This window comes from Lonchura striata, chromosome 8 (assembly GCF_050655825.1).
Source record: "Lonchura striata isolate lonStrDom1 chromosome 8, ASM5065582v1, whole genome shotgun sequence".
In the NCBI taxonomy this organism is placed as follows: domain Eukaryota; kingdom Metazoa; phylum Chordata; class Aves; order Passeriformes; family Estrildidae; genus Lonchura; species Lonchura striata.
In genome coordinates, this window is record NC_140710.1 from 20,191,493 (window position 1) to 20,215,038 (window position 23,546).

Below are 23,546 nucleotides of genomic sequence, written 5' to 3' on the forward strand. Positions count from 1 at the left end.
TGAACACTCATCTCTAATTCCCCTAGATTATGAGGCCCAGACCATGTCAGTGTCCAGTATCTGACACACAGGGTCAGAGAGCTGCAGCTTTTCAAGCTTTGATGAACTACACTTCCTTCTTCTGGAAGGCCCTGCCTCTGAGCCTTCATGCTGCTGATACAGAAATGGCACATGAGAGACTGAGACAGGGGCTTGAGTGGGTGAAAGTTGCTCCTGTATTTCACAGATAGCTGCAGTTTGCACATACAGAGGAAGACCATACCTGAGAAGTTAGAAGGCAGCAGAAAGGACATAGTCCTTATTTGCAAAGGTACAGAGTAACATGGAAAATCAGGGGACAGTGCAACTCCTGGCCAGGTGACATTTTGGAACACTGCTTTAGTCCAGCCAGCCCAGTTTTCTGTAATCCTGAAAAACAAAGGTGCCTACAGCAGAAGAAAGAAGAAGAATGTTCATATAAACCAGCAAATTTCAGGATAAACTTTCCTAACACTTGTCCATGACTTCTTACTCACCTCTAGGTGGAAAATCTCTTCAGAAAACAATCATACACTTTGTATCCTTCCTGCCCAGCAAAATCAAAACACACTCAAATAGCCCTAACACCACTGTAGATGATGTGACATGTTGGATTTTTACTCATTCACTTACATGAACTGCTGAGAATTCCAAAGGGTCTGGAAATGGTGATAAAGGGGTCAGAGAACATTTCCCACATGTGTTTTGACAGAAGACAACCTGAGCAGGATATATCCATTCATGAAAACAGTGAAAACCTTTGGACTAAAAGAAATTTGCTTTCCCAGTGAGTGGGTCCACTCTGCTGGCCATATACCTGGAGTAGAGTATAGGATTCAGAAGGCTGTTGATAGTCAGCCTCGTTATGAGGCCTTGCTCCCAGATTGCTAATTAAAAAAATGTACACTGCTTCCTTTAACCTATATATAAATGGTGGATTAGAGTTCATGCCTGGGGGCCACGAGTTTTCTTCTTCTCCTCAAGAAACTTCTGCAAGTTCTCACTAAACTAAGAGATAAGCCTTGATGAGGTAAATTATTATGCGTTCTGCAATGCAACATCCCCATGGAAAACTCATCTGTGTCATTCTTGCTGCTTGGTAATATTTCTTTTTCTCTTCTACAACTGCACAAGTGTGTAAAACTTCTGCTACTGCCCTCGACCAATTTTCCCTTTCCTTCTATTTTCTCATCTCCCACTTGTTTCTTGATGTATCTCTATCACTATATCAGGAACAGAAAATTGAAGCAAAATTAGTGAAGAACTTGTCTTATCAGAAATGTCATTGGCTACAGATGTTTGTTACAAACCAGAACTATTTACTTTTCTGAGTATCGTGAGATTCACACACAGCAGTAAAGCTCAGCTATGTCAGGGTAGAAAACACCAGAGTCCATAAAAGTGATGGAAGGAGAAAGAGGAGGGACAGGAACATAAAGCAACAGTAAAGGAGTAAACTGCAAGCAAGACTAATCTCTTCCTTGCTAAATGGCTGCTTACCACAAAACTCCAGGGACTTTTTAAAAGTGGTGATTTTGTGGAATTTTAAATGAAAATAAGTAGCAAATTTCATTGTGCATAGGCTCCTCATCATTCCTTTTCGCATTCATGTGATAGACTTTCAAGAAAGAATTTTCCATTTAATTTTCCACTCATTCATGCTTCTGTCCAACAACTCATGCAAGTACTACATACCTATATGGAGGTTTACACAGCTGGCAAGTCCTTTTTGCATAAACTTACAGATTTACAAATTTTATCTGTATTCCTGGACAAAGTGACACTGGAGGAGAAATAATTCCATTGCTGTGAACACTCTCCAAAGAGGAGCAGGTAAGTGACACCCAAACCAGCTGCCCTGGGAAACACAGAAGTCCCACTTGGCTGGGGCAAGGGGACAGGCTGGAGTCTCTTGGCTTTTGTCAGCTCTTTAAATCCTTTTCTCCAATGGTGTTCTGACATTTTGATCCCAGATCTCTCTGTGTTTAGTGATGAACTGCACCATGCTCTAGGCCTTCACTGCACAGGAGCTGCTGCACCCAGGGAACACACTCCTGCTGTGATGTGGCACTGTGCTGCTTCTTCAAGCAGAATAAATCTGTTTGGGTCTTATGATAAAAAATAATGTGCAGCACACTCAACTATGTTCACACTGTTTTAAAGTGTATTTTATAAAACTTTATGATTTGATACTTTCATGGAAGGTTTGATGAAAGGCCCTGTGAGTGATGGGAGGCCTGTGAAGATGAGCAAAGGTACGAATTTACACTGCCAGGAGCTGGGACTGGGACTCAGTTTTGTAGCAATTCCCCTGGAGCAGTGGTTTGATATTAGTTTAGAACTTCTATCTGTTCACATTTAAATTAATCTAGAAAAAGCTGACAAGCAGCAAAGAGAAATAGAAGGCAAAATGAGGAAAATCTGAGCTTATGCACAGAGAGCCATTAGCATTCCATACTGAAAACTTTATCATGCACAGATCCCTTAATACTACTTCCATATGTTATAGAAAAGGGAGAAATGAAAGAAATTAAATTTGACCACAGCAGAAAGAGATTTTTAGAAGCATAAATATAAAATTGTACTTAAAATTTTGATCTAGATGAAATATTTATATCACTATATCTGCATTACCTCTATGTTTTCTGAATAAATATTATGGCAAGGAACATATCAACATTACAAGTTCTAGTCTATCACTACAACTGCTGGCTAATTTTATTTGAATGCTACTCTGTCATCAGAGTATGGTTCAATTACAGTTATATACATAAACATAGCTGTTGCTTAGCATTTAGAATACTCTTGCCTTATGTTCACTGGTTTTTTTTTTTGTTTTGTTTTGATTTTTTTTTTTTCTGTCAAATATTTCTCTATATCCTTTCAGCTCCCCTGGTGAATTATTATAGTCAACATTACCATCAGGTCTTCCTGCTGCTTTCAGTTCTAATTTTATTTTCAACTTTAACCTTTTGTTGCTTTTTGCTCATCTGCACAGACTGAAGAGAAGTCATGAGGCTTCTTCCTGTAAATCCCTCTGGAATTAACCTTTCTGCCCTCCCCAGACTATTAACTAATATATTCACCTCTTCTTAAACTGGAATCATTGCTATCTCCTTGTCTATGGTCATCACATCTGAAACCTCATCCTTAAAGTCTGCTGCAGACACTAAAGATCACCATCTTCCTTGCTTCTTGTACCAGATGACACAGTTTATATACCCCCAGTCTTTGTGTTCCCTACATGAGAAAAGGATTTCTGGTCCCTGTCACAAGGCCCCTCAAAGCTGATCTTGCATTGATTCCAGAGCAACTCACAATGCAGTGATGCTAAACATGCATGATCTGGGATTTTCTACTGCTCTGAGGAATTCCTTCAAAACACTTTCCTACCTCATGGTTTTAGATTTACAAAATCCACTTTATCCTCTCTCCTGTTCTCATCTCTTCCATACTGCAAACAAGAATCTGATTCACCAAGAAGGGAAGTATGACTGGTGGTGCTGCATGGCCAAAGACTGAATACATTCCTTTTCCAGCACTGATTTGTCTTTCTAATCCTGTCATCTGTCTCACCCCCTTTTAGCTTGCAAATCCATGATTTGCAATCCAGGGTCTATGATTTACAATATATTTTTATAGGTGGTATGTGCAGTGTTTGGCTTCCAGTAGCAATTTAAATTACCTGTATTTTTTGCAGAGTTTTGGTTTACTTTTCCATAGCCTAAGCAGATGAGAGCATTGCATGTGAAAAAGTATTTTTTACATTTTCTGTCTTATTTAGTTAGCAATGATAATCAACATAAACAATCACAGGAAACTTTATTTTTTTTACCATTTACTTTAGTTTCCTAGCATTTTTTTCCATCTAGAAAGACATAGATGACTAGGCCTATTTTAAGTGTGATGGTAAATAAAAAAACTAGAATTGTTTTTTATTTTAATTTTCCTACCCAGTGAATTATCAGCAAGGTGAAGAGTAAAATTCCAGAGTGCATGTCAATAAAATGAAAAGAGGACAGGTAAAACAAAAGCAGACAGAAAGGAATGAAAAAATACACACTGAAGATGGAAATAAAGGATAGAATTACCTTTTGATCTGCTGTTCTGAGAAGTCCCTGATGCAGAGGGAATGATTTTATTTCTATGGAATCCTACAGAAACACAGAAGTTTACCTACTTGTTAAATACAAAAGGTTAAGTAAAATCTTAGGAAGTTAATTCAAAATTCAAGACTAATTTATGTTTCCTGAAATAATCATTGTGACTGCAGCACTAGCCTCTTCTTATATATTTGCCTAAATAATAGTTATAATAAATAATTTTAAAACCTTTCTTGTCAGGAGAGGATTTTATGCTCAGTCCTGAAGAATGGCACTTGAATGTCCAAGTAAAGGACATGCCTACTAAATTGGTTAATTGGTACAGAAAATCTGGATTAGGAATTTGAAAATTCTTTGAAAGTTTTAGACTGTTTTAGAGAGGAATAATTGGAAACAAGGAAGATTGCAAATCACAGAAAGAACAGTCTGAAAGAAAACATGTCTAGTATAAAAGATTGACTAAAAGGCATAAAAAAGGACTAGAAAGGAAAGCAGATGAAAAGAAAAAACGTTATAGACACAGTAAGCCATTATAGTTCTTTTGTTTTATGGAGGGTTAGCTCTAGTCCAAATTTTGCCATCTCTCATTGTCATGGTGGATTTAGCCACTTCCAGTAAGACACGATCCTGGTGTGCTGGCCCTTGAGCAGATGCAGCTGTGGCACACTCAGCCCCCCGGAAAACGCTGCTGCTGAGCTCTGGGGGCACAGCTCCTCTCTGTACCAGCATCACCGGGAGGGACAGCCTGGGACAGGCTGGTGGCACTGGGGACACTGCTGTGCTGCCTTGGATTTCTGCAGTTTCCTCAGTTCTTCTACCTTGTACCCCCCCTAGTAACAATGCAGCGAGTGGGACCGGATGAGGGCAGAAGCGATGCCTGGCTCCAGATCAGCGGGTTCTTACTGACCTAACTACAACTCGTGACTCTGCGGAGAGCCCGAGCCTCAGCTGGATCCCATTGGTCACTGAACCCAAACAACCTTCACCAGAATCCAACCCAGCAACCACTGCAGGTAAACAATCCCCACACCACGTTCCACATGGGGAAACAAAGGAGAAAACAAATAAAGATTGTTTTCTCTTCTCGCTGTGCTTTTCCTGAGAGACAGAATTATGTCTCTCTGTCCAGAGAATGTCAATGTCACACCCCCTCTTTCAGTGTGAGTGAGCAGGGGCTTCTGGTGATACCTCACCTAAACAGGAGGGTGCAAATGCACCGATTCTCCATCATGCTCAAGTCCTGCCCTCCCAGGACACATGCCAGCTCCTGCCTGGGTAGTGTGAAGGCAGCTGATATCTGCCAAAAGTTTCCAAGGTCTTCTGCCAGTCAGCCTAGATATAATGGGCTTCTCCAGGAAGCAAAAGGATATAATTAGGCTTCTTACCCTCACTTTGAAAGTAGATGTTAATTTCAGAAATCTCTAAAACATATCGCAAATTTTTGTATTGACAGCTACATTGCTTTGGAGAAAATAACTTCTCTCACAACCAAGTGTGTTTTAACTTTTATTTATGAATGACTTCATACCTGACTTCTGTATTTTTAAATGTATATGCCTCTAAGGTAGAAGACGTCAAATCTAAAATAATTACTAAGCCTTGTAGCCAAAAGGAAAAAAAAAATTAGAATCGTACTTCTGTGCTGGAACTTTAACCTATCAGAATTACATCAGGCTCAGGTTTTCACACTGGCCAGGGACATGCTATAGCATGCTGAATAGGATTCTTTATCTAACAGTGACACCTTAGAGTGTTAAATTACAAAATAATTTTCAAGTCCAACTACTGGAAAAACTGCCTCCACTTGGGTTAGTCACAGTTCACAAGCAGGAGCAATTTTACCATTTTATACTTTCAGTGACATCTCCTTTTAATATTTTTTTTTTTAAATCCTGTCGCCTAGAGTTTTTGTCCTATGCTGTTGCTTGAGGATTTAAACTTTAAATGTCAAAGTCTATCAGAAATGAAAATGTTTCTCTGGAAAGGTGAATCAACTCATGCATTAAGGAAACCATGACATGAAGAAAACCTTCAGAATGTTCAGAAAAAACTAAATCTGGGTCTATTGATAAAATAAATGCTTAGTTCCAGTGTTTGGTTTTCAGTCATAATGATGGGATTGATCATACAGGCAAAGATAAGAGTATGAATAAATGCTTTTGAGAAACAATTAGAAGCAAGCAACAATTTTTTGCAAAGTAGACTGATGTTAATTAACAAATAATTAATAAACTGAATAAGTTTCTTCATATGGAGTGAAATGAGGATTTATTTTAAATAAAGCATGTTATTCTTATGCCTCATACTGGGGGGTTTAAAACAATTTAATATTTTAAAAGAGCCACTCAGGGTCTCTCAAGGATGTATGAACCTATGAAGAGAGATCCTGAGGGAAAATGCAGTGTAATGTCACTGGAGTGAACTTTTTCCTAGAGTTTATGGCAACTTTTTAACCTATTTTCATCCAAAAATCTACTGTTCTTCATTTCTTCACAACCTGAACCAGAGATGTAACTCTAATCACAGAACCAAGTAATTTTGTATTTATAATAGGTAGTTTCACTACAGAATCTGCAGTAAATTTTGGAATGTAAATTACTGTCTGACTTCATTATTGTATAATTACATTATAATGGTTTAGATTAGCTACAGTGTTTGTACTGCTTACACTACAAATAATAAACATTATTGCATTTAAAAGGTTAGATATTTCATGTCTATTAAGAAGTCTTTCTTAATGGAAAATAGTATTTCAAATATATAGTGGAGCATCATACTCCACATAGCAATGTAATACCAAGAATTATCATAACTGATGCTACTAAATGAAAATTTGACCAAATACTGACACTACTATTTTAGAATTCTAACTGGTGCTAGTGAGCAAGATGAATCTCAGTAAGTTCATGGCAGTTTGCTGTGCCTGTGCCAAGAGGCAGTGTCAGTAAGGAGGAGTCACACAAGCTGCATTTGAGATGTGGACGCAAACTGTGAAAGTCAGACAGCCTCTGGAGCTCCACTCTTTATCTGCCTCCCTGCTGGGAGGCCCAAGGCAAGATTGCTGTTTCCTGCCTTTCCCAGTGTCAGCTCCTACCATCCCAAGCTTATAGATGATCAAATGAGCTGTATTCTGCTGTTTAGCATGTGCAGGGGGTTAGATCTGTTTATATTTACTGTATATACCCCTGAAGACTTGGGTCTAGAAGTACTGCAAACACAATATATATAAAAATAAATATAAACATATGTTACATAACCATAAAATCTATGAGCCTGCTTACATCTCAGCAAGAACTTGGTGACCTAGTAAAAGTTATATCTCTCTCTGTGTTTGAACATTTCACTGAATGAAGATTGTCCCTCATGTCATGACCTATAAAAAACAATTCTGCATCCAGCCAATGGCTTTAGTCTTTTTTTCAATTTTACCACTATATTTAGGTATGTATAGGATCTAAGGGGTAAAAAGAGCTGGTAAATGCTGTAACTTTATCTGCCCAGACAGATCTACAAGAGCTTGTTCGCTTAGAGCTTTTGGGCACCAGAGTGACCTCCCTGTTTTAAGTGTCATTCTGGAAATTGTATCCTTCTGTCACATTCTTTCCATTTTGCATCCTTTGTCTGAACTTTGGACCCTTTTTAACACGAGTGGACCAGCTGCATGATGCACCTTAGCAGGGAACAAAGCATGGCTACTTTGCCTGTTATTTCAGTTTGCTCGTGTTATTTTCTTTTAAAATCACTATCTGGAGAGAGAGGAAGAAAAATGCTAGGGACCTGAAATATGCTCTAGGTCGTGATCCTCAAGCATAGTACTGCAGCTTTTGCAGTCAATCCCAACTGCACAATGTAACAGAGAAAATGAAGGCAGAAATCTCCCTGCATCCTCCAATGCCCAGGCATTCCCTCTGTGGAAAACCAGCCATGGTACACACTGACACAAGCCAGCTTGGATAAATGCTGTGTTTTGTGCTCACATGGACTACCACAAGGATTTCTAGCCTCAGATGTGGGCTGTAATAGTAATAGAGAAGTCATATATGTATAAAATTAACAAGCATGCTATATGTAGGCTGTTCATCTCCCTGCTTCCCTCTCTAACCCCATGATATACATTTTGCATCCTTTCATCACACATGAGGTAAGAGCATAGAAAACCTCAGTATTCTCAGGTCTAGGACTTATATGACACTGCAGCCCCCAGCACAATTCCCTGGGTTCACAAGTTCGTTTCCAACCTTTAAAGAGATTAGGCTCATTGTGTTGTACAAGGCTGGTTTTTTTGACATTTATGCTTGAGTACCAGAAACACACATTTAAGTGTTTGCCTTAAATCAAAGAGATAAAAAACGAATTTTCTAACTGAATACAAACCTGTGACCTTGACCTCGAAAACCCCTCCCAGGCTGATTAAACACCCATTAATTTAGTGTTTGCCAAAATATTTTACTTAGGGCAGGTATGAAAGACCTAGACTAGTCCCAACATTTATATGTAAAATACACAGCACACAGCTATGATTATAAATCTCCTCTAGATGCAACAGCTTACTAGCCCTCTGTTATTTTGAGAGAAGAGGAGGAAGAAAGGAAATCTTAGTCAGTGAACTCACCTGCGGCCTGACAAATTGCCTCATCCATTGCCACTAATATGAGCTTACCAAGCAGAATTAATTTCTTTGCCACCATGATCTTTTTTCTAGTCCAGAGATCAAGGTCATGTTACACCCACAGAACATCAGCCAGATGTGTATTAGTCTCCATGAGACATACTAATTCTTGTTCTTGAGGCAGGAGCCACTAGTGGCCTATTAGCTATTATATATTATAAAATCTTTCATGTATTTCTTTCATTTACAACTGCTACAAACTGCCCTTGCACAATGCACTAATACATAAGGCTTGGGAAACTGACCTCTAAAGAATATTAAATAGCTGTGTGGCAGCTAAAAAGCAATTATCTCTGTGACTATTTAGATATACCTAAGTAATTTTTAGCATTTATAGTGTTGGTAATGATCCCTCTTGGTGCTTTGATATCCCAAATCATGGCTAATCTATGCTCACTGCTTTGTGTTACAAATGCAAATGTGTTTGCATTGATATAAATACTCGACAAAATTAAATTAATGCCTTATTATTTTCAAGCTTATACATGCAAAGCTACTTGGAGCTGTCATTTTCTTTTCTATGATCTAATTACAAAGCCTAGAGGGATACAGAGAGGAAACCAAGTATTTGAGGAAATGGGATATATACATGCTCCAAGGTAGTCACGAGCTCAGTGGGCTGCAGGAGCAAAGCCCACCAAGCTGAACACAGGTTAACAGTCAGCAGAATGTGTTGAACGATAATAAATATCTAAGCACAAATGAAAAAAAGCATCCCAGGAGAGCAGTGTAACTGCCATGTGACTGAACCTGTGTAGGAAACAGCTATATTATGCATTGTTAACAGAATAAGTAAGAAAGCAACGTTTGTGTGCCAAGACTGTGCTCCCTTGGCTGCACCCAGGCCCAGCAGGACCTAACTTTGCTGCTACACTGACAGAAGGGAGATGATGAGTTTTATTTCTAATGAAACCACCTGTCCTTGATGGTAACAGGCACTTTCTGAGATTTTTTACTCCAAGTTAGTGATTCTCTTGTTCTGCACAGATTTTTAAGCATGCCTGGAGACAATTCCATCAGAGTAATAAAGATAATCTCAGGTGGTTTGAAGGAGATTGAGGGAAATAGGAATAATGATGTTTCATATGATCAACTAGAATAGCAATTTAAAAAAGTAATATCATGGAAAAGGAAGTAGTTAACTTGTACAGTTTTACCTGGGGTAAAAATGATCCAATATGCAGTAGTATGATTCCCCCCAGCAAGGCCTAGATCAAGGCCCAAAACTTCCCTACATTTAGATAAAAAGGGAATAAAATTATTCAGGGTTCTGCATTCCAGTACACAACAGAATAATTTTTACCACAGTTGCCACCCAAATATTTAAACTACCTGTACAATGTATAGAGCTATGCATGATTTAAAATGTCTTCCCAACTTCAGAATTAACACTGCAACTTTGCAGCTCCTAAGCAAGTTGCTTCTACAATAATAGAACTTTAAAACTCTGTGAAAGTATATGTTAGAAATTGCCTGTTCAAAGAAATTTATGATTTTATTATAGCTGCATATTGACTATTCCTACAATAACCTGAAGGCAGAACCAAACAGTTTATTTATTCAAACTGCAAATGAAATCGGGCAAGAAAAGTAATTAGCAAGCAACAAAAAATAATGGAAAAGCACCATAAAAGCGGTTTTGAATTTATGTGGGTTGTCACATAGTTAGAAAAATAACAGCTTAAATTTAAAAAGATCAACTTTTTTTTTTTTTTTTTTTTTTTTTTTTTTTTTTTTTTTTACACACAGCACGCAGTATATAAAGATTAACCAGGGAGCTGGTTTTGAAAAAGCCCAGAAATCACAGGGTACTCTGCACATCACCCAGCCACTGCTGCTTATGAGCAGAAATGTTAACTCAAGAATCAGAGGTGCTCCTACAGGCACCCTGGGGGATAGATTGAAGCAATGCAAATAATATAAACTTAAAGAAACTAATTTTCCACAATACAGATCCTGTGGAGGGTTCTTTCCTCTGCAGTATTTAATTTTCATATTAATAGGCTACATTTCTTGTCTGTGAAAATGAAAACTTCTTAGAACTAGGAAGTTTTCTGTAGGGCCAGTGATCTGCCCCATTTTCCTCTTAGCTGTACCCCCATACAGCAAACTCTCAGCTACAGCCATGCCCCAGCTTGGGCACCAGAATGTTCCATAACAGGCAGTTCAGTCCCTCTGACTGTCTGGAACTTCAGGTTACACACTGCTACCTCACCTCCTCCCTATCTGAGGAAAGACTTCAATTTTCTGTATAGGCAATAGTTCCTCAAATTTCTGAACTGAGTTTAAGTCACAAGTTAGCTGTTTCGGGGGAAAATCTGAGTGTCACTTCATGTAGTAATGTTGCTTGTCTCCCATTTAATCCATTATCCTTTCTACTATCAATCCTCTGCCCTAACTCCTCAGTCCCTTCCATTCTAGCTCTAAATCTGCCTTGCTTTAATTCTCTCTGAGCTGGTTTTCATTCACATGAGATGCTCTGACCCCTGGTGCTGCCACTCCTTTCCCAGCTGGGGGGGCCACGGACAGGAGGCTGCTGGACCCCGGGAAACGAGCCCAGAGCCCCAGGCCAGCACAAGCCAAACAACCCAAGGGCCCTGGCCAGGGCTGTGCCAGGACAGAAAAATGCACCAGCACTGGCAAAAAAAAGATCATGGTGTTTTTTGCTTTTTTAACTATGCTAAGACCTTCTCAAAAGGCACTCTTATTTAATAGGACTCTCTCATTTCCCCTGGCCCTACAAAGTAATTCATATATGGTTTTACCCATGCTTCCTTCTATTCCCCAGCTGCAGCGCTATCTTTATAAATATTTTCCTACTGCTTAATGCAGCTATGAATTTCATAGAGCTCAAGGTAAAAGCAGCAAGAAACAGCTGGATTATCACATTGGTGGTTCTGTTTTTGCATGGTCACTTTGTGCTCAGTGTGGAAAGAGAGTAAATAATGGCTATTACTATTCTGATGAATAAGCCCCCGGTGAGGACATAATCACAATTTCAAAAATAAAAGAGTGAATTCATATGCTTATTTTGGATATTTGTATTCCTTTTAACTGAATGTTCTCTTACACCAGATTTTACTAGCAAAGCATATAATTTGTTTCTTTCTTAAATCTGGAGATTTAAGTTCCTAAATAACATAAAATCCAAACTACTACCCCCACATTGCAGCTACTGCTTATAAAGTCAGGCTTTGAAATAAGCCTTAGAATTTCACTGAAAACCATTGTAGGCTTTTGTCTGTGATTTTTATAAAATACACTCCAGCAATCAGATGTGAATAATGTTCAAAGTCTTGAAAATCTATAATCATGAGAATTTGAAACAAGAGAATGGAAAGAAAGAATAAAAAAGTTTTTGCTTCTCACATTTTGCATTATATCAGAAGCTGCAGTTCAGTGACCAGTCATTTGTCTGAGACAAATATCTAAGACCTTGTCTCCTAAAAAAAGAGGGATGAGGAATCAAATTAAATATTTAAGATTTAAAGATGCTTCTAAACAATTTTAGGAAAGGACTGCTTAGTTATCCTCACATCATAAAGTTTCTTTTGCGTCACAGAATGAGTGTGGAGGAAACAGAAATGAAATAGATGCTCCTTCCACTTGCAGCTTAGCCAGATGTGGTCCAGGGAACAAGTCTCTCTTAGCAGACAGCAGTGGGTGGAGTCTGAAGTACCTCCCGTGCAGGTGGTACAGTGTGGCCATGGCTTCACCACACTGGTACTGCTCCAAATTAATTCCACATATAGATGAATTCAGCAAAATTTTTGTTTTTAACCTACACAGATTGGGAATTCCTTTCCCATGCTTTATTGAGATGGTGGCATATATTCTGGACAGAATTATAGAAAGTTTATATCTGATATATTCTATTTCTTTTCAGATACTTTCATAGAGACTTTCTCAACCTGTGTCAGTGGCCAAATAAAAATTACGTACATTGGGTACTCATGTCTACCAGGTTACTGGTTTTTTATTTTGGTATTTAATATAAAATAATCTTCCTTTAATTTCCCAATGTATACATTTTAAGGCAAATGAAATAGCAATGAAATTTAAAAACCTCCCTAACATTTGTATGCACTAATGCAAGTTAGTTGCATTTAAGTCCACAATTAAGTTCTTTACTAGAGAGGCGTCTGAAAATATCTTGTGTGTGTTATCTCCTGGCTTCTTTTATGCACTGCATTTTATCTCAGTTAGCTTAAGGCTGTAACACCTTTGACAGATTACCATTATTTTACATCTGTTGTACAGAAATAAATCTGTAGCAAAAATATTATCAAGTTTCATATGGGAAGTTCTAGCAAAGACAAGTTTATCATACAAGGATGCAGCTCCAAAATCTCTGTACTCAAAAGTGTGTAATGGGATATTAAAATCCATGCGTTCTAAATGTATTTCCAAACACAGCAGTGTGCAGGCTTATGGCAGATGGTAACAGATGCCTGAGCTCAGCCTCTTTATGTTTGTCTTTTTCCCAGCTCCTCAAAAGGCAAAACCCACTTGCTTATTTGTGTCCTCTGCAGAAAAGCTCACAGGTCCTGGCTCAGGGCCAGGTTTACCAACAAAGTTTACCTACAAAGTGAAATCCAATTCCTGCTAAAATTCTTATTAACCCCCAATACAGCCATGATTTCACCCAGTGACTTAATCACAATATCTCCACAAGCAAGTCTGGAAAATGACCTTACACTGATACTGCAGCTCCTTGGATGTCAGCACTCAAAACTCTGCTGATTTTCTCAGAAGCATTCCTGAAAAGAAGGTACAATTAGGTGGTTTATGTTTAGACATACCTGGATAGCTCTGAATATACCAGGTCTCAAAATACCCCCTGCTCTAACCTAGCAACTTTACACACAGGAATGATTTCTAAATGACAGACCTTAATCAAGAATAATACCCAAGCTCAGACATGAACAGGAAACATATACCAGGTTACTCTCTAATTAAATATGGAGTAAAATACTTAAAATTAATTAATATGTTAAACCCTTGGGATTTAGCTCCAGACAGATTCTATAAGAGAATCACTAGATACATAAATTATCTTTTGAGAGAACAATGTTGTTTATCAGTTCATTTGTTTTGCAGTGTTACTTCCAGAAATTACCTCCATATACATATTGGCCCACATCACATTGATCTGTAATTAAAAGATTATTATTTAGGTTACAGTGTTAAACTATCAGAAATTAGACATGTGCAGTCCCAGTTTCCCATTAAGTGCAAACTCCCAGTCTTCCTTTCTTCCCCTCCCTATTCCAAGTCCTGTTCTGTCTTTCCACCACCCTAATGCAATCAGTGATACTGAGGAAAACAAATGCCTGTGCTCACAGATTTGGAGCTCAGATCTCACACAGTCCTCAACAAGCAGGAGATCTAATGGCACTAACAGTGCACTTACTGAGAGTTCTTAAATTATATCATTTGTCATCTGTTTTCCATTTCCACAGAACCTCAGTGAGAATCTTGCCAGTATGCAATATTACCAGCCCAGAGTCACAGAAAGCCACTAATACAAGTCAGTTACAGAGAGTAATCACTGCCACAGAGAAACTCATGCAAACATGCAATGGGAGACAGCAAAAGCATCCTCTTCAAAAGATTTTTGGAGAGGATGCTTTTCTGCCTAATTCTACCTCAGTTCACCAAAAATATGCATCAGAATAAATTTAATCACTTCCAGATTTTTCTATTATAAGCAGGGAAAGAAATAGTCAGCAGAGAAATGAGATAACAATGCTGGGGATATCTTCTGGTGAAGAACTGAAACTTAAAAGTATCTTGTATGTATTTTTATATTGTTTAGCTATACTAGCAACTCATATTCAGTAAGGAATAAAGGATTCCCATAACTTCCTACTGGTTGGATTAAGCCTGGGTTCACCAAGATCAACTCATGGTTTATCTGAAGTCACCCATTATGTTTTTTATGAATGTATTATTACTTTCTCTAAACCAATTCTGGAAGCTTTCAAAACCTTAGCATAACCAGAGAGGAACTGCACCATTATTTCTTTTCCAGTCAGAAGTATTCCTTTTCCAGTCAAAAGAAGCACAGCTAATCTATAACTGATTGATAAATGTCATTCTGCAGTGTTATAAAGTAGCTGGTGTTTGTCAAGGATGTCTCAAAGGGTAAATGATTATTTTTTTCAAAGTTCAAAGGGTAAACAGAAATTTAACTGTCATTACAGAAATTCTGGCTGGAAGAATACCAGCAAATGTATCAGGCAGTTTTCCTCACTCTATAGTAAAGGATTAATTTTCACTGTCCCTTGCATGACCACTGAGTGGTATTTACTGCCAATTTTTGTTTCCTAGTAACCTTTAATTTACAGTTCCACCAGTGAGATTGTTACAAATGCCTGAGAAATCATTAGCCAATTCCTGAAGTGCAAAATCCAGAGATAGGCACTATCCCAGGACATGCACAGCAGTAAAGCAATTCATAGTCAAACTGAAATGAAATTATTTGAAAATTACAGTGATTTAAAAAAAAAAGCAGTTTCAGATTGGTTTATTTTAATTCAATAAATAAGCTTGTATAGTTTTGCAGACACACTAGTTTTCAAAACAAGTTTCAAGACAGAAATTAACTTCAGAAATGTTTAAAGCACACACACACATACACAAAAACAAGAGCAACAACAACAACAACAAAAAACTACCCAAAAGAACCCTGCAGGCTGATTTAGGAGCAAATTCTGACATCTGTACTCTAATTTCTGAGTCAGGCTGATAAAAACATTAAGTCATCTCTAACTAGTGATAATGAATGCAATCAAGCCATCTCAAGAGAATTATGTTTCTGAATAAATGACAATTATATGATTAGAACTTACTTAGCACTGTCATCACTTTATTCTGAACAAAGGTAAGTTTTCATTTTTCTTTTTTGCAACTGTTAGACATACTGTATATCCAATATGGCATTAGGAAATTAAAAATCACACAATTGCCTAAGGATAAGATGCTTAAATTATAACTATTCACTTTGCTTCAAAAACCTCTATTTGAGCAGTATTTTATACATATTTTAATGTGCAATCTCAGTAGAATATGGTGTGCAAATGTAGCATTGTATGTTTTGTTAGAAAACCAGAAACCATTTCTAAAATGCTTCAGTTTCTTGTAACTGAGCTTGTGTAACTTTTGAACTTGTGTTGTCTCCACTCCCTCATTGCATCCCAGCACAGAGGCTGAAGGGTTTCTTTTGTTTTGTTGGCAGAGACCACTGATACTCCTGACTACAGGGAGATACCACAGGTGTAACCATAATGCTCCTGAATGAGCAGGTTTTTGGAGTTTTTCTGCAGAACTTTTCTCTTTCTTAACCCTAAAATGCTCTATAAAAGAGACTAATCCACTAGAAAACAAAATAGTTGAAGTTCTACTTACTTTTAAAATTTTTTTTATTTTATTTTCATTAGTGGAAAATACTTCTCAATAAATCTATCAGGATGTTTTCCTAGAGCCATATTTGAATGAAGGACTCAGTCAAAAAGAAATGGAATGATTAAGTAGAAATAATTTGTCTAAAAGCAGAGGGGTAAAACTAACATCTCCACTTCCTATCAATTAATTACAAAATTCCTTTCTTTGTAAAAGGGAGAGAGGAAACTTTTCAAAAGCTCCATAAATCAAATAGCAGCAGTAACCTGAAGCAGTCTAGACAGTAATGACCCACAGGTCAAGAAATGATAAGTATTTTAAGCAGGGATGTTTCTTAAATTCAAAGATTTGAATTTTAATTCATTTCTAAGTAAAAATGGTAATAGATACGTATCCTTTCATGTCACATAAGTAGCAAAGATATCTTACTTTTATTCAAACAGGGGATCCATATGCTCAGGTCTCAGCCATCATCTGCCTGAAAAGGTCAGAAGCAGTATATCAGGATCTGGAGAGATAGAATTGAGGAAAAATTTGGATTCAAGACCAGAAACTTTGCGTTATTTTGTGTTTAACAAGCTCCTGCAGCAAAACCTACCTGTGCCAAGTTGTACAAAATAATCTTGACACTGCAGAAAGTCCTTACCTGTGGGAGTCATTGTAGGAAAACACAATTTCGAGTAATGTGATATTGCTCATGCAAGCTGAGACACAAATATCAAAACTGCTTCTCCAAATAACATACAATGGGGACTTCATGGTTTGTAGGCTTTTTGCTGAAATCTTGTGTTTATTATCACACCCAAGCTGGCAGACTAACAACAACAGAGCACAAACAACAATATCATGCCATGTGAGCAATGAGTGAATGACAGAATATTACAGCATTTCCTCTTAAAATAGATCTCCATAGTCTGTTCTCTGCTGTACAAACAAAAACAGGATGAAATTAGGCAAACAAGTAACTACCATTTGTCATGAGTGACAACAGTTAAGGGTGTGTTTCAAGTTTCAGGTGTTCTGGAGAATGCTTCAACAAATATGTTAAATGCCTGCTTGTTCTTAAAATACTTACTAAAGTGATTCTAAGAATAAATCAACCTATGGCAAATTTAGACAAAAAATCTTGAGCACACACTTGTTAAAGTGAATTAAGAGCAACATATTTTGCTCTTATTTCCTTAACCCTTTCAAAAATATCATCCTCACTATGCTTATTTTTGCTGTAGCTCTTAGTGGACCAACAGACATTCAGTTTTTAGAGCACTCATCCACGAAAACTCTCAAGATATTTACCTTTACTGAGATTTTGTCTTGCTAGCTGTAAGAGTGCTCCACATTCGTGTGAATACACTCAGTGGGACTAATTCCACATTGAACTGGAAGAATTGCAGATTCAACAGGAAGAAATGCACTCAAATACTCAAATATATTGAGATGTCCTGTTTTAGATCACTGCAATAAAGAGGAATAATCAGCACAATAATTTCTTTTGGAACAAAGAATGCCTAACTCAGTGTAATTAGGATGACTTTGAAGGAGATGACATAGTAGGAATATGTAAACAGGACAGAGGAAGCACCCACCAATTCATGTCCCTGACAATGAGAAGGAACTCATCCTAGGAATTCCAGACACATAGCATGCCATATGGACCCTTGTAGACTAAGAATGAATTCTACTTCCAAAATGTCTTAACATTTATTAAAAACCTCTGTCTTCTTATTTTTTCTATAGTTTGTTCTAAGTTCATAGTGGATATGTTGTGTCAGAGAGGAGGAGATAATCAGGAAAAATAGCTTCATTTTCAGGTTCTACAGGAGACATTCTAGCATGCACTGATAATAATTGTCTGATACACCAAAGCACAAGGAAATAGATTGATTCTCTTGCTTGCCTCTGGCCATTTCACCTGGTCAGGAGTATCACATTTAACTCTTGTCACAGGACAGGGCTGGCAGTCAGTGGTTACTCAGTCACAACTAAATCCCCCATATACTTAGCAAAAACATGGACATGAAGTGTGAAACACAATTTTAATTTTCAGTGTTAAATTCTTGAAGAGGTAAATAAAAAGAATTTTACAAAAACACATTCATGGATGTTGAAGTGTTTATACAGCTAGGAGATTTTTTTTTTCCTTCAACAAACCAATCATACCTGTAATAATGTCTTTTGTACCTGGAAGCTACAAAAATAGTCAAGTTCCAAGGTATGAAAATAGTGACACATGAAACAATGAGAATGTCTCCAAAGTTGAATGAATTTTCAAAGAAAAAAAAGAAAGTCATTAAGATAGAATTAAAATCAGTGGAAAAAGAATAGCTTGAATAAAACAGATTTAATCATAAGGTTGATTGAGATGTCTGTGAGAGTTGATAATGGTTTGCAATAAGATTTATAAGTAAATTAGGTATAATAGAAAGGTGTTAATTTTTAATGAGAAGAACTCTCATTAGAGAAAAAAAGAAATCTAGACTTTTAAAGTTTTACACTTCATTTATGATGGTATTGGATTTTGGTCTGAACCTGTGACACTTTTACAAGGCTTTTTTGTGATTTCAAGGAGGTTTGCTGGCTGTGTAAGTTTGTAAAGCAGTCATGCTTTATTGTTTTCTGTTTATAAATATAAAATTAAAACATATAATTAAATATAAGGTTATATTTGCGATGGCTTCACAAATATAATTTACTTCCTAAAGAACATGTAGGTATTTACTTCCAGGTACTTGGACCATAAATTGTTTCTCAGCTGTACATCACTGCTGTTCTGTTGTTGATCCAGAACCACAAAGGAAAGCTAGCAAGTTTTGAGGAAAAAGGAAGCCAGCACCCACAGCTCCATGCCTGAAACACACCTATTTCAGGAGGGCATTCATTGCTGGGAGCTGCAAATCTCCATAGGCACCTTCCTTTTACCTTGTCAGTGCTCTGAGGTTGTGAGAGGGCTGGAAATTAATCCATAATCTTGATGGCACTGATTCTGTAGGACAGGAGAGCATCCTGTCAGAGACCTTGTTTTGCAGGACACTGAAAAATGCTGCATGATCTCTCACAGAGCTAGAAGCTGCCATTTCAAATATTAAAACCCAGGAGCAGTGCCAGGGGCACCGCCAGTGCCCAGACCTGCCAAAAGAGTTCTTCAATCTCTGCTGCAGACATGAAGAAGTTGCTACAGCTAAATTTAATATTGAGCTGAGCTCCAGTACTCAACACTAAGCTCATCCTGTTCCCAGCCTGCCTTTTTTAAATATCATATTTCAGCCTCTAATCTACACAGAAGCAGAAGTTATCAGATAGATCAGTACTCACAGCAGTGCTGAACACTTCATGCCTTTAGAATCCATTTGTTGTTCATCTCCTCACTTGGGACAGAAGGGAGCTTGAAAGATCTTTCTTCCCATATTGCTGTAGCAAATACTGCAGGATGGGGGGGAAAACCAACAACGCAAACTCATTACATTAACATTCTGAACAGAGATGAAAATGGGATTTATAGAATAAGCAGTTAATGTACATATTAAATCTGACAGAAAAATAAGACTTATTAATTAACTTGAGCCTATTCCTACAGCATCTGTAGTAGTTATGGGTATGGCTTTGAAGTCATACTGTACTAATGAGAATATCAATAGATCTCAGCATGTTGTATCATTGCATGTATCCACTTTACCACAGGGTAAAAGATCTTGTCAGACAGCATCAAAATCCTGAGAAATTTTACAGATCCGTGTTGTGAAAACCTTTGATTACTCTTGGACAGAAACAATCTTCACCATTTAAGCCAGATTTAAACCCCAGCTTTGCTGATTCTCTTTGACTGTGTTCTACTCTTACCACATGCATTAGCTGTTTCCTCACACAACCATTCAAAGCACTGTCATTACCTGTGACAGTGCAAATATCAGTGTCTGTATTCTGGTGCCAAATGAAGGACTTACCTCAAAAAAAGCATTATCAATAACACATTAGCCTAAAATGTTAGCAGAGTTGTTTGATAGGACTAGCCAGTGTTAGTATTAGGGTTCTTACATCCAGGGCTACTAGAACAAGACCTCAGCTCAGACTGTGTGTGCACGTGTGTGCAGGCTGAAGATGCTGTGCAGGTGCCCACACAGGCACATTTTACATGCAGGCCCTGCTGTTTCCCTGAGCACGAGGCTAGCTGGGTGAACTGGAAGCACTGGTCACAGAAACACAGAGATATTAGTGGTATGTTTAAATTCCTCAGCTTTGCAATATGCCTGTTTTACTTAAGCACATCACTAGTCACAGGTATATCACATTACCTAATAGCCTCTCCTTTGGGGAGAAATACCGAATGAAAATCTTCCATAAACAGTACAGGATGAAGACTTAATAGATTTTAGAGTTATATTTTTCATATTTATCAATAAGTCACACGCAATGCTGAACAGGAAAATTATATTCTCAAAATAATCCAAAATACAATAAACACAATTTGGAGATGCAAAAGCCAGGCTAGAAAATAAGTCATGGGATTAATATGCTGAATACAATTTGAGAAGGTAAATTTGGGATTTTAGAACTAAACCACCTGACTGTCATTCTCCTTGAAGTGCTATGAAGATAACAAACACTGCACAGCAAAGGTGACCTTTATCATAGCCCTCAAAGTTTCATCCACAGGAGGACCTGATAACAGACCAAAACCTTAGTAATGCAAAGTATGGCTGCTCTGTTTTCCCTTGTTCTTCTATAGTAAATACTATTGACTTCCACATATTCATCTTATTGATTGTTTTAATTATATGCACAGAAAAAAGTGATTCCCAAATGTTCACTCTGTCACTGTGACTAATCATTTTCTCTCTCACCTAGATTTCACACCTTGAGGAAACAGTTGCATCAATGATATTTTCCTTTAAAGTGTCTTGCAGATGTCAAAGAGATAAGCATTAATGGCCAGATAAACTTTTTAAAGAGCAGGATGCTATTTAAATACTAAATAAAACCAATAATCAATAAAGAAACTGGAGGCAGAGTATAAATTTGCCTATTTTAAATAATTCCCTTCAGCCATATAAAATACAGTGCTGACTTATTAGTTTCTTTTTCTCTTAAGTTCTTGAGTGAAAATGCTTTATGTCTTCCTTCTTATTGCTTCCTTCTAATGGGTTGTTTTAATGTTCATAAAAATGTAGCTGTAACACTAAATTCACTAAGAAATAATGCAGACTTTAGCAATATTAGCAAATGTTGTTTTTTTTTGATGTTATTTACTAAAAAGTCACCTGAAGTGAAATTTGAAGTATGGTATAGAAAGCTGTCTACAAGGCAGCTTGTTGCCAGGCTATTGGGATTTTCTCAGGTTTATAAGATAATTAAAGCAATGGCCAAAGTGATTTCTGAGTTCTTTATACTTATCTTACAACGCTGTCAGAAGATGGGAGATGGGACAACAAAGTATCTGTGTTAAAAAGAAAAAAAAAAAGAGAAAAAGTAAAAATTACAGGCCAGACTGTTACTTTTAGTTCTCCCAAAGTTCTGCAATAACTTCTCTACCTACTTATAACCGTCTGGAAAAAAAAAAGTCATTCTTCCGTTCATTGTCAAAAGTCTTTCACTGCCAAATTAAAAGCCTGTTCATATAGGAGATACTTTGATATCCAGTGGCACCCAAACTGCAATGAGAAACATTCATCAGACTTCAAAGATAAAATTAGCAATGTATAGAAAATACAGAATAAACAGTGTCTGAACACAGAGATGTATTACTAACTACCACTTACTGAGGGAACATGTGTCTATTTTCCAGCAGAATGCTGACAGCACTCAAAGAATAGCAATCATATTCATTCCAGAAATAATCATTAAAGAAAAAAAAACAAAGAGAAAAGAGGCATTAAAAGAATCAGAATATTATATTCACTGTGCAGAACTTGCATCAGCTGTGGCAAGGATGTTACTCCTGTGAGCCTTCTGGGTAAGTGGTGTGTTATGCTTTGCATGCACCAATTATGAGAAACACCTTCATCAGAGACATATAGAAACAAACTCTTTAATGAAAATGATTACAAGAAAGTAATCCACTTTATTCTCTAAAGCAGAAGTTTTCAGTAGAGTTCTGTCCTTAACTCTTCAAAACCTTCTATATTTCACTCTATAAGGAAACTGGTGAATAGTCCATTAATTACAAACTATTCTGTGATATATGTTATTTCATACTTGTCATTCCTACAGTTTTTAGTCTCTTATAATTAATGTAAATGCTAAACCTTATGTACAGACCTTGTGGGCTTATCTTGGAAGTCTAAAGAAATATTTTCAGAGCAGCTACTCTATATATGAGAAAAAGGATGAGAGTGAAAAGATACCTGTAAGAAAAGACAAAATACAAAATCAGTGTATAGAGTCAATTAATGCATGTGAGAAAATAAAACCAAACATGGAAAAAATAAAAATAACTCAGGCAAGGGATGCACAAGAGATTAAGAACAAAAAGCTAATTCTCAGCTTTAATGAAGTAATTTAGTCATGCACTTTATGATTTCTAAGGTTATTTGAAAGCCCAGTTAAACAAAAAAGCTCACTTTTGCTCCTCTCTTAATTATATCCCTTTCCTGGGGAGCTACTGGTTTTAAGCAAGAGCTGGTTCCTAACTGGGTTCTCACATGGAGATTGAACTGCAAATCACTTCTCAATGTGGTTCCATTGCAAGTACAGATACTGTGGATATTCTATCACACTTTAATGAGTCAAATGGGTCACGTATTTATGTTTCTGGTCTCAGATCTAATTGAACTAAATAACATAAGTAATATTAATAATTATAATTGTAATTATAATGATAAATACCATTATGGATATTTAAGGCTGGTATAATTGTTAATCATTTAATTCAGCTTTGCTGTGCACAGTCTCATGACCACATTGAGGGTAGATGTCCAAACTAATGCATCTCTGGCTTCTTTCTAAAGACAATTTCTAAAGCAATTGATATCTCTCATGAAAAGTGTTTTGGTTCAGGAGAAACAGTCATACACTGGGAAAAAAATCCCACTCAAGTTTGATAGTAGGATTGTCATATAAAGGTTTTGGAACACCATTCTTGTTAATTCTCATGGTTTTTAGATTATCCACAGTCCACAAATAAGTAGTATTTCTTCAAACTATTTTCCTATTTACCTTATGAACTACACCCTGATTAGGTTTATAGGTGAGAATTTGTCACCAGAAATTGAGAAATAAAGGGCAAAATGTAATCTATTCCTGAGGTATGTGGGACTGAGCAGGGAACCTTTTACCCCTGCTTAGAAAGCTTAAAGAAACCTTTTTTACAAGTCCTGTAAGTTTGGGTTTTTTTTTTTTCTTTAGCTCAATGTAGATTT

The 23,546-nt window shown here is 37.1% G+C and overlaps 1 protein-coding gene across 1 annotated transcript in view; it reads right to left on the bottom strand.

The window, feature by feature from the left end:
• LOC110479950 (uncharacterized) overlaps positions 1–23,546 on the bottom strand; it is a 322,855-nt gene that overhangs the window by 156,382 nt on the left and 142,927 nt on the right. The window contains exons 7-14 of the mRNA XM_085585937.1: positions 22,447–22,532; positions 19,507–21,625; positions 17,491–17,649; positions 16,624–16,702; positions 13,488–13,550; positions 9,948–10,021; positions 4,110–4,172; positions 263–425 (exon numbers count right to left, since the gene is read on the bottom strand). The gene's annotated coding sequence lies outside the window, so the exon portion shown is untranslated. The remainder of the gene's footprint in view (positions 1–262; positions 426–4,109; positions 4,173–9,947; positions 10,022–13,487; positions 13,551–16,623; positions 16,703–17,490; positions 17,650–19,506; positions 21,626–22,446; positions 22,533–23,546) is intronic.